This window comes from Anas acuta, chromosome 11 (assembly GCF_963932015.1).
Source record: "Anas acuta chromosome 11, bAnaAcu1.1, whole genome shotgun sequence".
Lineage (NCBI taxonomy): Eukaryota > Metazoa > Chordata > Aves > Anseriformes > Anatidae > Anas > Anas acuta.
The window spans coordinates 6,162,462-6,174,274 of NC_088989.1; the positions used below are offsets into that span (position 1 = coordinate 6,162,462).

Sequence of the window (11,813 nt, forward strand, 5' to 3'; positions counted from 1 at the left end):
GACACACTGGAGCATCACGGGCAGCTTAGCCCATGTGGCATTTGTTTGCAACAGGGGATGGACTGCACAGATAGCAGTTTTACCCAGTCCAGCTTGCCCCAGTCCATCTATGTCCCTGGCCATAATAAAAATGTCCCAGGAGCTGCTGGTGGGTGGCCCTGGGGCTTGCAGGTGCGGTGCTGCTGCAGCTCAGGGGTGGAGGAGTTAACCTGGAGCAGTGCCTGGCGCAGGAGCTGCTGTGCCTGCAGCTCAGCCACTGCTGTTCGCTTTCACAGGATCCTAATTTTATTTATTTTATGTTCTCCTTATTGCACGTATTTAGGTGACAGATGTGTACGTTCCTTAATCTCTTCCTCGTTACCCTATGAAATTGTGGCTGCGTTTTGACAGCTTTCAGACAAAGATAAAAGAGGAGAGGAAAACTTCAAACATATGGAAATTTGCAGAGACCCCAGACTGACTCCTAGCAAGGAGATCATTGAATGCATAGTTAGAGGAATTAGTTAAGACTCGTGGCCTTTGAGTTCATGGTGTCTGAATGCAGATGTAAGAGAAAGCATTGCTCGAGCAGCCATGATCCCAGCTTTCGATTATGTATCATACTGGAGCGAAAGGAGCTTAGGAGTGGATTAATGTTCAGAACAGATGAATTTGAAAATGTATTTCCAATGCACTTGTCATGCACCTCTGCACTGTAACCTTTGCTTAAGGAGAAATAAAAGAAAAAAAAAAAAAAAAAGAAACCACCGGGAAAAATTAAGATGTCTCAGCCCTTGCATGAAGATGTGAATAGTTCAAGTCAAACTTTCTTGGTAAGATAATTAACAGTGGGGGAAGTTGATTGGTTTGGCACACTGTAGTGTCTCACCACAAACGGAATAGGACCTTTATGCCAAGATTAAGAAAAACAAAGCCCTGTATTTTTGCTCAGTTTGAATGATTTGGGCATTACCATCCCCATTTTACTTACCCTATCATGATGTCTGCATCACCATTTCCCATTTCTAAATAGATTTCCAAAGAATCCCCCAAACTATGAATTATACTGTCTTTCTGGAGAAGGCATTTGCATTAGTGTAAGAGTGTGTGAATATAAATTTGCAGTCAACATTATAAATGCGGTATGAGTGTTATTTTTTCCTCCACTAATTCTTCTGAGCAAGATTTACTGTCTTGGTGAGCTTTTTTAAAATAAATTAAATATAACATGAACTAGATAGTTGTTCACATGGAGCTGGAGCTAGAAAGGCTCATTAATCACTAGTTTAAATCCCAGAGTATCCAGTCATCCTAATTAATGATTCAGTGCTGAACTTTACTCGTGCAGTGGCAGCAGAAGGGAGCTATTGCCATCTCGACTGATAGGGAGCGAGTCCCAGGAAGGGAGGCAGTGCTTGGGCTGGTACTGAGGGCATTCGTGTCCCTTGCAGCACCAGGGCATCTGTGCTGCTCTCTGCCCCAGCCCATGCTGATGGAGACCCCCATGGAGACCCTCTGCTGTCCTGTGCTTGGGCTTCCACTTATCAAAGCCCATGAAGGGTGCTCGTACAAAGGTGCTCGCTGCTTATCCTGCCTGCAGTGCCCACCCCAGTGAGTCAAATCACAGAGGGGTGTGGGGAAGAGTGCTGTGGGATGGCATCGAATGTATCTGGGATGAACTGCACCCGGTTGCTCCTCCTCAAATAACAAAAATAAGGTGGAGTGAGAGATTTACAGGGATCCCACAGTCTGAAGCTAGGGCACCTGCAAAGGGGAAAGCTAAAACCTGTCTCTAGTGGGTGTTCCTGCTGAAATTCGGATAAAATTAAGCATATTTAGGGGGGAGGAGGGTTTCCAGCCCCCTGGATTCCTGATAAGCTGCTGGCTAAGGAGATCCTTCTGGCGGAGATGCAGGACCCAGGAAGGGGAATATTTCATGCCAGGGCTGTGCACGGAGCCTGGGGTCTCCTCTCAGTCCTCTCTGGGGTCCTGGCCCTTCACACACAGGGACAGAGCTGCTTCTGCACAAACCAGGGTGTAATGAAGGGCTGCAGAGCTGAAACTCGCTCTCACAATAGGAGAATCATAAATCATAATCCTATTATTTAAATGAATTTACCTGCTCTTTAGGGCTACATTAGTTCTGAATTTCATTTATCTGTGTTTCTAAGGCAAATAATTCACACTATTTCAGTGTTGTGTTTTTTTTTTTTTTTTTTTTTTGCCGTAATGTTTTAGCATGTAAATGCTTTGCATTCCTCACAAATGCCAGGAGAAGGACATCATGTTTTGGTTTTGCTATGGGTGCTTTGTTTATTACGTGCTGGCAGGAAACTCCACTAAGGAAGTGTTTCATCATGCCTTGGAGAATAAGAGACACTCAGGCCCTAGATCAGCAAAGCAACAAATGACAGACTTTTTGCTACAGTCCTACTGCTGGAAGTCAATTAATTAGATGGTCTTGATGGGCTGAACTTCGTTGACATCAGGGACAGTACGTTTTTTGGTTTTGTTTTGTTTTGTTTTTTACAGGAGGAAGTTATCTTGAGTGTAGTCATAGTGCACAGATATTCTGCAGAGAATGGGTTTTGCTGTTGCATCGTCAATTTGGACTTAAAGCTTTTGTCAGCTGTTGGTGTAATTAACTTAAGGCTGTGCTCACACGATTCCAAATGCAGAATCTGGGCCTTTGCAGCAGCAACTAATTTTCATTCTTGTTGATTTTTAGCCTGGCTGGTGGGAGCTGGGAAATTTTAGCATATGTAATTTGAATTATTTCATGAAACATTTAACAAGGGCCTATTTCATTCTTCACTAAAGCAAGTTGATATAAGAAGGATGATGTTATGGTTAATGTAAATCATAATTATTACCAGGTGCATCACTGAACTGGGAAATTGTGCTAAAAATGTAAGTTTTGCTCCATTTCATATTGAAAAATTACTTTGCAGCCTGACAGCCATTAATCTCTGTTACAGGAATGTTATTCTTTATTTTGGTAAATTACAGAGCTAAGACATAACAAGGCATAAATTATCCGGCCGCAGGAGGCCACTTCACTGAGCTGAGTGGGGCTCGAGCAGTCCCTGCTGGGGACAAGCACCAAGCCCCCTACACCTCCTACACCCCAGGGATGCTTCAGCTGCCCGTGCAGCCAAGCCTGCAGCAAATCCTCCCCTAAACCTTGTCTTCTGAACATATCTCAAATTGTGGTGGCTGTAACAGCACTCAGCATCTTCTCAGCTCCCACAAGGCTGTACCCTGGAGAGATTTGTGAGTTGGGTGCTCCTCATCTGGTGGCATTGCCAAATACTCTCTAAAAATAGTGGCTTTTTTGTTTTGTTTTGTTTTCTCATAAAACAGGGCTTCAGGAAGAGTCCCCTTTTTATCCTACAGCTTCATTCCTAAAGCAGGGTGGGATATCTGGGTTCAGTGCCACAGCTCTGTGCCTTTATTCAGCCCCGGGGTGAGTGGCTAACCCAAGACCCTCTGACTTGTACCAGTGATGCTTTCCCAGACGTGATCAGCTCCCTGTTGGGTCTGGCAGATGGGGAAATGGCATGGCGAGTAGGACTCTGATAGTACTGCGTGCAGTAAGGTCTCTTCTTCTGACAGGTCGACCACTTGTTGGAAGAAACATTTATTCTAAAACACCTAAACTTCCTCAGAGCAAGGTGCTAAGTTCATGCCGTAATATCAGAGGTATAGAGCTGCAGTATTTTTTGTTTTACAAGCAGAAGAGGCAATTAAACCTGAGTTCCCCACTGTTGAATTATTCAACACAAAGGTACAGCACCTTTTCAGTTCTTTGAGCTGGTTCTCCACTAGACTTTTCATGTGTTTCCAGCAAAACAGTTTTGGTCTGTCCAACTGGATTTGCTATGACTCCAGCTTCTAGGACACTGACTCCAGAATCCTCTTTATTTTTGATAGACGATGTCGTTCTGCATACAAATGATACCTCCTCTCCTCCTCTCAGCCACTTTGGGCAGTTACTCCAAATCAATGTAATCCTTCTCACTCTCCACAATTTTGTTTTAAAAGACATCACACACAAAGCTTAAGTCTAAGCAGGTGAGGCACGCATGCTCTCTGGGCATGCCTGTATCTCCAATTTTGCTGAAGCTCAGCTCCTTGTGCTCAAATCCCAGTCCAAAAGCCCTAAGGGCCTCTCCAAACCTTTTTATTGATTGTGCAAGCAATATTTCTCAGAATACTCTTTATTAAATCCACCCTCACATTAGTTCTGCACACTTCATCTTTGACAACTTCCCAGGCCAGGACGAATGGTTTTGACAATGTAATGGACAGCTAGACCAGAGAGAAGTCTTTCTGCCTTTAGTGGCCATTTCAATTTTTGTTATGCCACCCTTAGGATGCTGCGGGCAGCAGACAGGGGCTGGAGCAGGCACATCTGTGTCTTGGCACCTCTGATCTCTTTGCTTGCAAAAAGCAATATTGAATGCATTAGAAGTGTGCAGCGAAGCTGAAGTGGAGCCTGCAAAAATGATGATAACAGCAAATGGGAAAACATTTAATTCTGGATGCGTTGGTTGGCTTGACGGGACTGCGAGAATTTTGCCCAACCCAAAACGCGTGCCCTGGTAGCACAGAGTCGATGGAAGAGACCCGAGGCAGCTGCATCACCGTGCTTGTGTTCAAAGAAATTGCAGCAACAGATGCAGGTCATGTTGCACTGTGGGCTTTGCTAGAAGCATGTGAGAGCAATCATGAGCTGCCTTTTACCTAAGCAAGCAAGAAGTGAAATTAAATACATTTCCCTAAAGCTGGTGACTCAGCCCAAATGATGCTCACAGCCTCATTAGTAACTTACCTGATCAAATCTGATTTGCATAGGGATGCAATTACATGCAGCTATCTTCAAATGATTACTAAAAGAAATTATTGGCGTATTCCTTAATTTAGCATCTGGTGTATTATTTTATAGAAGCTTATTTCTCCTGGAAATGCACTGAAGTGAAAGGGGTTTTAGTAGGACCGTTACCATTTGATAGCAGGGAATGCTGCTCCACAAACATTGCTCTACGTGCCATTTTCTGGGCTCCTAAAAGAAATGTCGTGTCTCAGCCAGGAAGAACAGATGTGAGAAAATTACAAAATGGTTGCCAAGCATTATGAATTAACTCTGCTGGTCAGATGTTCAGCACCCCTGGTTGATTGTGTGCTAATCTAGGAGTGGAGTAAATCAATCATTATCCACGCTCAGGATATCTAGGTGGACCATAGGAAGCCACTTGATTAATACGCACATCCTCACCTAGATGATGGCTAGCTCTGCAATTCATGGTTGAACTGAAGGCGGAAAGAATTGCTTTTTAATAACCTTGATAATAACCCTTCTGATAGCTCCATTTAGGCATCATTATTGAATAATAGCCTGTGCATGTCATTGAGTCACTCTGACATTAGAACAGAAAATACACAAATACCCTGGTCATGCCACTGAACAAAACAAGAGACAAATCCTCCACTGGGGTAAATTATCAGAGCTGCCTTGGTATTAACAGAGCGGAATAGAATTTCTAAAGAGACACCAAACTAAAATGATGCTTAACCGTTTGATGTAGTGCGTATAATAATGATACTAAAAATAAAAAATATTTGTTTTAAAGCCTTAACTGTCTCCGTGCTGGCATTCTGGCATTGCACATCACCTCAGCTCATGTGCCCCGTGGACCTGTGGTGGACTTGAAGCTGCTGCAGGGTGACGGGGATGGATGGACGCTGCAGCCGGCAGGGACCTGCGCCTTGCAGACCGCAGAGGTGTGGGGAGGTGTCGGTGCTGCTGCAGAATGGAGCTCCAAAATCTTACCTTGCAGCGATTTGTCACAGCTGCTGTTGTGTCAAAGGACAGCAAGTCCAGAAAGAACATTGCTGCACACACCAACAGCAACAGAGCAGAATATTCCTGCAGGACACCTTACAGAGGGAGCTGTGCTCCTTATCAGAACACATTGCTGCACACTCAGCAGTGCCAGCATCGGTAAAACCACAGTGAATTACAGCAACTTCCTTTTGTCTGATGGCATCCTTCATCTGAGCTTGCTCCCAGCACTGGAATATCTCTGCTGGTTCAGGGGGAACAGGAGTGTGTCCAGCATGAAGCTGCAGATACAACTTGTGTGGTTAGCATAACCTCAGCCATGCATGGCATGTGAAATATCCATTTCATGGAGGCTTTTGTTTATTTTTTCCTCCATTAAACCAATTACGAGCTAATCATTTTGTATAAAATACCACAATATGACATTATTAGATCTGATCCATGCAAACCCTTTATGTATAACAGCCTCGGTTTAATTTCATCTGTAGGATTAACAAACAAATCTAACAGCAAAACTCGCGTTAATGGGAGCAAAAGGAATGCAAATAAATGTCACCCATATTCAATACAGTGTTAAATGATGCAAGTTTTATTTAAATATGCAGTTCTGGTGACGTGAACCTAGGAGGAATCTTCATGCTGTATGGTCAGCAAGGAGAAGTAAAATTATACAATCACGTTATTGGCTTTTTTTTTTTTGTCAAGTTAACACCCTGTGGTCCCAGTCAATGTCCTTTCCTTCTTTTTTTTTCTGTTGCAGCTGTATTAAGTGTGGTATCTGCTTTACGTGTGCACCCGTTCCACTCTAGGCACCAGCACTAAGCACTCACTGGCTGGGCACGGAGGTGAGACCTGGGTGTGCAGCACTGGATCCATGACAAAAGGAGAGAACAAAGAGGGGAAAATCCCTGCTGATTCAGGAGCCATCGTCTGCACTGCCTGAGCCTCCTGCTTGGTTACGGCAGCTCACGGCTCTCAGGTCCCCCTATGCCGATGGATGCTCCTGCAGAGGCTGGGCAACAGATGGCAAAAAAAGTCAAGGAGGTGGTTGATGGAAAAGGATAATATTCAAATCATTTTACCTCATCCAGGTGCGTCTAACCAGGACAATCTATAACCTTCCCGATTTAGAAAATGGAAGGTATATTTGCTGCAAGTTTTGTCCCCTGACTTGTTCCCTATAGGTATGCCATAAAGTGGAGGTGACAAAGCAATGCTGCAGAAGGAGCAGACTTCTTGAAGGAGGATTTGAAAGAGCATTTGCAGGGTAAACATTTCTTATTGTCCTCATTCAGAGAGCTCTGGCTCAGTTAGGGATGTACAGTAACAATTTTTCTTTTGCCTCTAAGTCCTTCACAACTTGCTATAGTCTGGTGCTTTGCAAATGCCAGTGAAAAACTCCCCACAGAATCAAATCCCAGCCTTGCTAAATCAGAGATATAAAATGAAAGGTGCACTATAAATCACAGCTTGCTTTCATAGCTCCATTCAGATGTGAAGAATATGTTGGAGCCCCTATATTAAGCAATAGAGCTATGCTGAACAGCTCCAATTCTGCATCAGCTGCCAAAAAAAAAGAAAAAAAAAAAAAAAAAGATTTATCTTAAATCTTTGCATATAGAAAAACTGATACTGATTCCCAGCTGGCTTTTTCTCCTACATTTACTACTTACAGCAGAAAGGAATATTTTGAGCTGACAAGCCAGTTATCCATCAATTAGCTGATGGATGTGCTCAATGCCATGCGTCGTGCAGTCAAAGAAATGGTCACAGCCCTGGAAATGTGAGTTCACACTGTCCTGCCCTCGTTATTCTAAGTGGGTGTGAGGAGTCACCCAAGGGTAGATACAAATTTTGGTGAATAATGTCCCCCCAGGCTTCTCTCATTTATTACTGTGGTGGTTTTGAGGTGTTGATAGAAGATGTGCAACCTTGAAAGACAAGAGTATGACAGGTCCTGACAGGGCACACGGGAGCTCAGGGGAATCTGCTGAGTTTCTCCTTCTGATGGATGCTTGGAAGCACTTCTTGAATGTAACCACAAGGTAGCAGAGAAACAACTGCCTGGTGGCTTAGCGAGGAGTGTTAATGAGGGCTCTGCACACAAGTGGAGGAGTCTTTGACAAAGTTCAAGTGGGATGTTGTTTTCTGCTGGAGTGGAGAGTAATTTTTATCTGAAGAGCAATGCAGGTAGGAGAGGATTTGAAGTATGAGCGTGCCTGATTTCCTGGGCTGAGCACAGCCCACTGTGGGCATTCACTGCCCAGAAAGCATTTGTGCACAGACCTCATTGTCACCTCGGTGTGACAGCTGTGAAATGTGTCTGGTCGGGAGGGTGGAGGGCTCCCGGATCTGCTAGGGCTGGCTACATAGGTCTCCATGAAAGCAAAAGACGTAGGAAATGTGCAGCACCTGGAGAATGAAAGCAGGGACAAGAGGAGCTCCTGTACCTGCAGGATCTGCTCCTCCTTTTCCCACCGTGGCATGATGTAAAGAAAACGCAACATAGGGTGCTGAGGATGAATAATTTAGGGGGAAACAAGGAGCATAAAATCAGTGAGCTGTGAATATGTAGCCAAGACAGCGACTTGAAGCTCTGTCTGTGCATCATTTTCAAGGCAATATTGCCTTGTAAACTCTTATCTCCAGATGTTAATGCTTAATGGGAGCAAAGCTGGAGCTTGGCTTCCTCAACAGTTTGTACAATAGCAGCCTCATGTTCCCATCACCCCTCCATTGTTTTTAGCACATAAAATGCAAAATTGCAATTTCCCCGCTTTATTCTTCTCCTGTGCCCTCTTCTCATTTAAAAGAGTTATCACCCCCAAAAAAACATTAAGCAATGCTTTTTTTGTTGTTCTTATTATGGGAATCTGCAGTTTTACTGCAATGGGCAACAGTTCTCAGAGACCTGAGCTAGCCTCTGACTCCACGCCAGTTCTTTATGGGTCCAAATTATCGATCCACTTTGACTTCCAGAGGCCAGATCCATACCTGGCAGAAGCTCTGCAACTGCTCAGCACACGCTGAGGCTGCTCTGGTGCTCGCTGGCCATCCTCAGGTCCATTCCTGCTGCTCTGCTACTGCAGGAGCAACAGAGAGCTGTCCTGCAAGAAGACTGCTGTTGTTACAGCTAATTTTGCATACAGCCAGATACACAAAAGGAACCCCCCTTTTTATTTCCATGTTTCTATTTTCAATGAGGATTTTCAAGTTTCAATGAGAGACAAGCACCGGTGTGTAGAAATGCCTCTAATCCAGCCCTACCAGGAGGAGTGCTTAAAGTTCCCTCCCTCATTACTTTGTGTGCACCTGGGAGAAAATTGCCTCTCCCTGCTGGTGGCAGCTGCTGAATTGGAGAGGAGGGGGATTAATAAAAAGAAGTACACAAGAAATTAGGAGAGGATGGACAAAGCTGTGTAGCATTCAGTGGAAATGATTCAGAATTGATCCACATCCCTCAGCTTTGGGAAGAGCAGAAGCAGGTGGTAGTCAGTAAACGCTCCTTCCCTCTGCAGGGCTGGCAGTGGTGGTGGCAGGAGAGTGGTGGCACGATGGGAGCTGGGTGGCTGGTGGTAGCACGGTGTGCTGCTTGCTGCCTGCACGGAGGGACATCTGCTGTGCCCTGAGCAGGGCAGGGAGCTGCAGCTCCCCTCCTTTGCATTCGGGTTTCCCTTAGGTGAGATCTGCCTTCCCCCAACTCCCCCAGCGCTGATGATGCTGCCGGAGGAACAGAGCGAGGCACATCTGGAGCAGTGCTGCAGGGGATGGTGGTTTCATGCCACGTGGCTCTGACCTTTTCAATATTCCATATTTTCATGGACTGGCCATTTCTCCTTTTTTTTTTCTAGGCTGCAAACAAGGAAGCAGTGAAATAAGTGGCCAAAATACACAGTGAGTTATGTAGGTGAAGGCAAATTTATATTGAATTTATGAGAGATAGAAGTTTGCTACCTTGTTCCACCCATAAAAATTATAAAGAGAACAGAAAGTGACATAAAATCAATCCATTTCCATGACAAAGCTCATTATGAGCAGAGAAAATATAGTCCCATATTAACTTGTTCTCATTACTGTTCTAAGATTTATCATGTCAAGTGCAATGTGCAAGGGAGGAAAGGAAAACATTCCCTGCCCTTACCTTAAAAAGGCAAACAGATGAATAAGCCAAATTATTCTCATGATGTTCAGCAAGCGTATATTTCCTGAGCCTCAGAAGGGGCAGGATTAGCTCAGAAGGTGTGACTTGGAGGAGATCATCCAGGCTGGGTGCTCTGGGGCCAGAGCAGGTCGCTGTGCCCATGCTGCTGCCAGCCTGGATCTGCCCCAGGTGCCCAGGAGAAGCAGCATGCCAGGGGGAGATGCTACTCGAAGACTTGACAAGGTGAAGGAAACCACTCTGAGTCTATAACATCATATCTCATCTAAAGGAAGTGTGTCATGGCTATTAAAATGCATATTTTTTATTGTTTTTATTTTTAATACTTGTGAACAGGTAACATTAAAGCAGATCATGTTTCGGTTTTTGCTCTATGGCATTTATCCTAAAATGCTCATTGAACATGGCTGCTACCCGTTTCCTGGCAATTCACTGTAAATGTAGAAATTCAAAGGCACATCTTGGAGTGGGGAGCTTGGATGATGGAAGAAGAGCAGACCTGAGGGGCTCGGAGCCAGGGAAGGGAATTGCAGTGCTCAGGCCAGCCCAGTTCAGCTGTTTTGGCTGACTGTGGTATTTTGCCTGCAGGTCTCGTTCTCAACTCAGCCCCACCAGAGCAACAAGTCCCAGGAGAGAGGACTTTGCAGACAGACCCATGGCTGCATTTGCAGGGCAAGCCCCCAGCCCCGGCTGTGCGGGGCCACTCGGGACTCTGCTCTCATCCTCGCATGCGTTGCTCCCCCCGCCCCACCGAGCAGATGTGGCTCATTTTGGAGCTGACATCTGGTGCTGTCAGAGTACATAACTGGTACTGATTTGCAATGCAAGCTGAGTACTCTGACCTTTTTGGTGCATTCATAAGAGATGATAGTCTGTGTGCGTTATATAGATAAACTAGTCAGCGTGTGGTGTGCGCGTTTGTTTGCAAGGGTGACAAGGAAAGAGTAAATACACAGAGAGAAACTTGCCAGATTTGGCCAATTCTGGCCAATGTAAAACCTCAGCTGAGCAAGGGATGATGAATAGATGGAGGGCATAATGCCCTGATCAACACAAGCATTTCCTCAAATCAGGATTGCAAACACTGCTTCTCAGTTCCCTCAGCCCCTCCTGCCCCTTTGCTCAAGAACCCAGCTCAAAATCTTCCAGAGATCTTTAGGACAGAGGGCTCCAATCTTGCACTTTTTCTGAAGGCGCCATGGGGACAGGCACGAGGTGACATCCTCGGTTCCCAAACTAATGGTACTGCTGAGTCTGCAGCTGCCCTGTGAGCCCAAAGAGTAAAACACCTCCCATGCCTCAGGAATTAAAGCAAAGGTTTCCCCACTGCGACCTCCCCAGCCATGTCCTCTGAAGATCTGGCTTTCAGTGATGAGCAGCATAACAAATCAGTACAATGGCCTTAAGATCAATGACAAATAGAAGCTGATTTCTTACAGTTCTGTACTCTGCAGCTTAAATTCCTGGTAGCCAGGAAGGAGCAGACCCCAGGGGACATGGTTTTGGGGCTGGGGTGCTGGTAACACCCCTCCCCATGTGGATTTTTCCACAGCTGATGGGAGGTGAGGTCCAAATGCATCCCACCCACAGGGATGGCAGCCTGCTTTGTGACAGTCCCAGGAGTTCAGTCCCCTCCAAAACTGCTGTTCCCTTTTGAAATCAGCAGAGACAGCCAAATGGATTCAAAAATCACTGGGGGAAAACACAGAGACACACAATGGTACACAGACTATGAGTGTGTGAACCCCCTTGCTTGAGAAACGGGCTAAAAATAATAAAATGCAGAAGCCTTGTTATTATCACAGCTGAACAGTCCTCTCTGACATATTC

The 11,813-nt window shown here is 45.2% G+C and overlaps 1 long non-coding RNA gene across 1 annotated transcript; it reads left to right on the forward strand.

Annotated features, from left to right (window-relative positions):
* Positions 1–2,339: 2,339 nt before the first annotated feature.
* On the forward strand, positions 2,340–11,093 carry LOC137862507 (uncharacterized). The gene is made up of 4 exons (XR_011100331.1): positions 2,340–2,473; positions 6,585–6,915; positions 7,009–7,091; positions 10,572–11,093. It is a non-coding gene; the product is annotated as an uncharacterized lncRNA (long non-coding RNA).
* Positions 11,094–11,813: the final 720 nt, after the last annotated feature.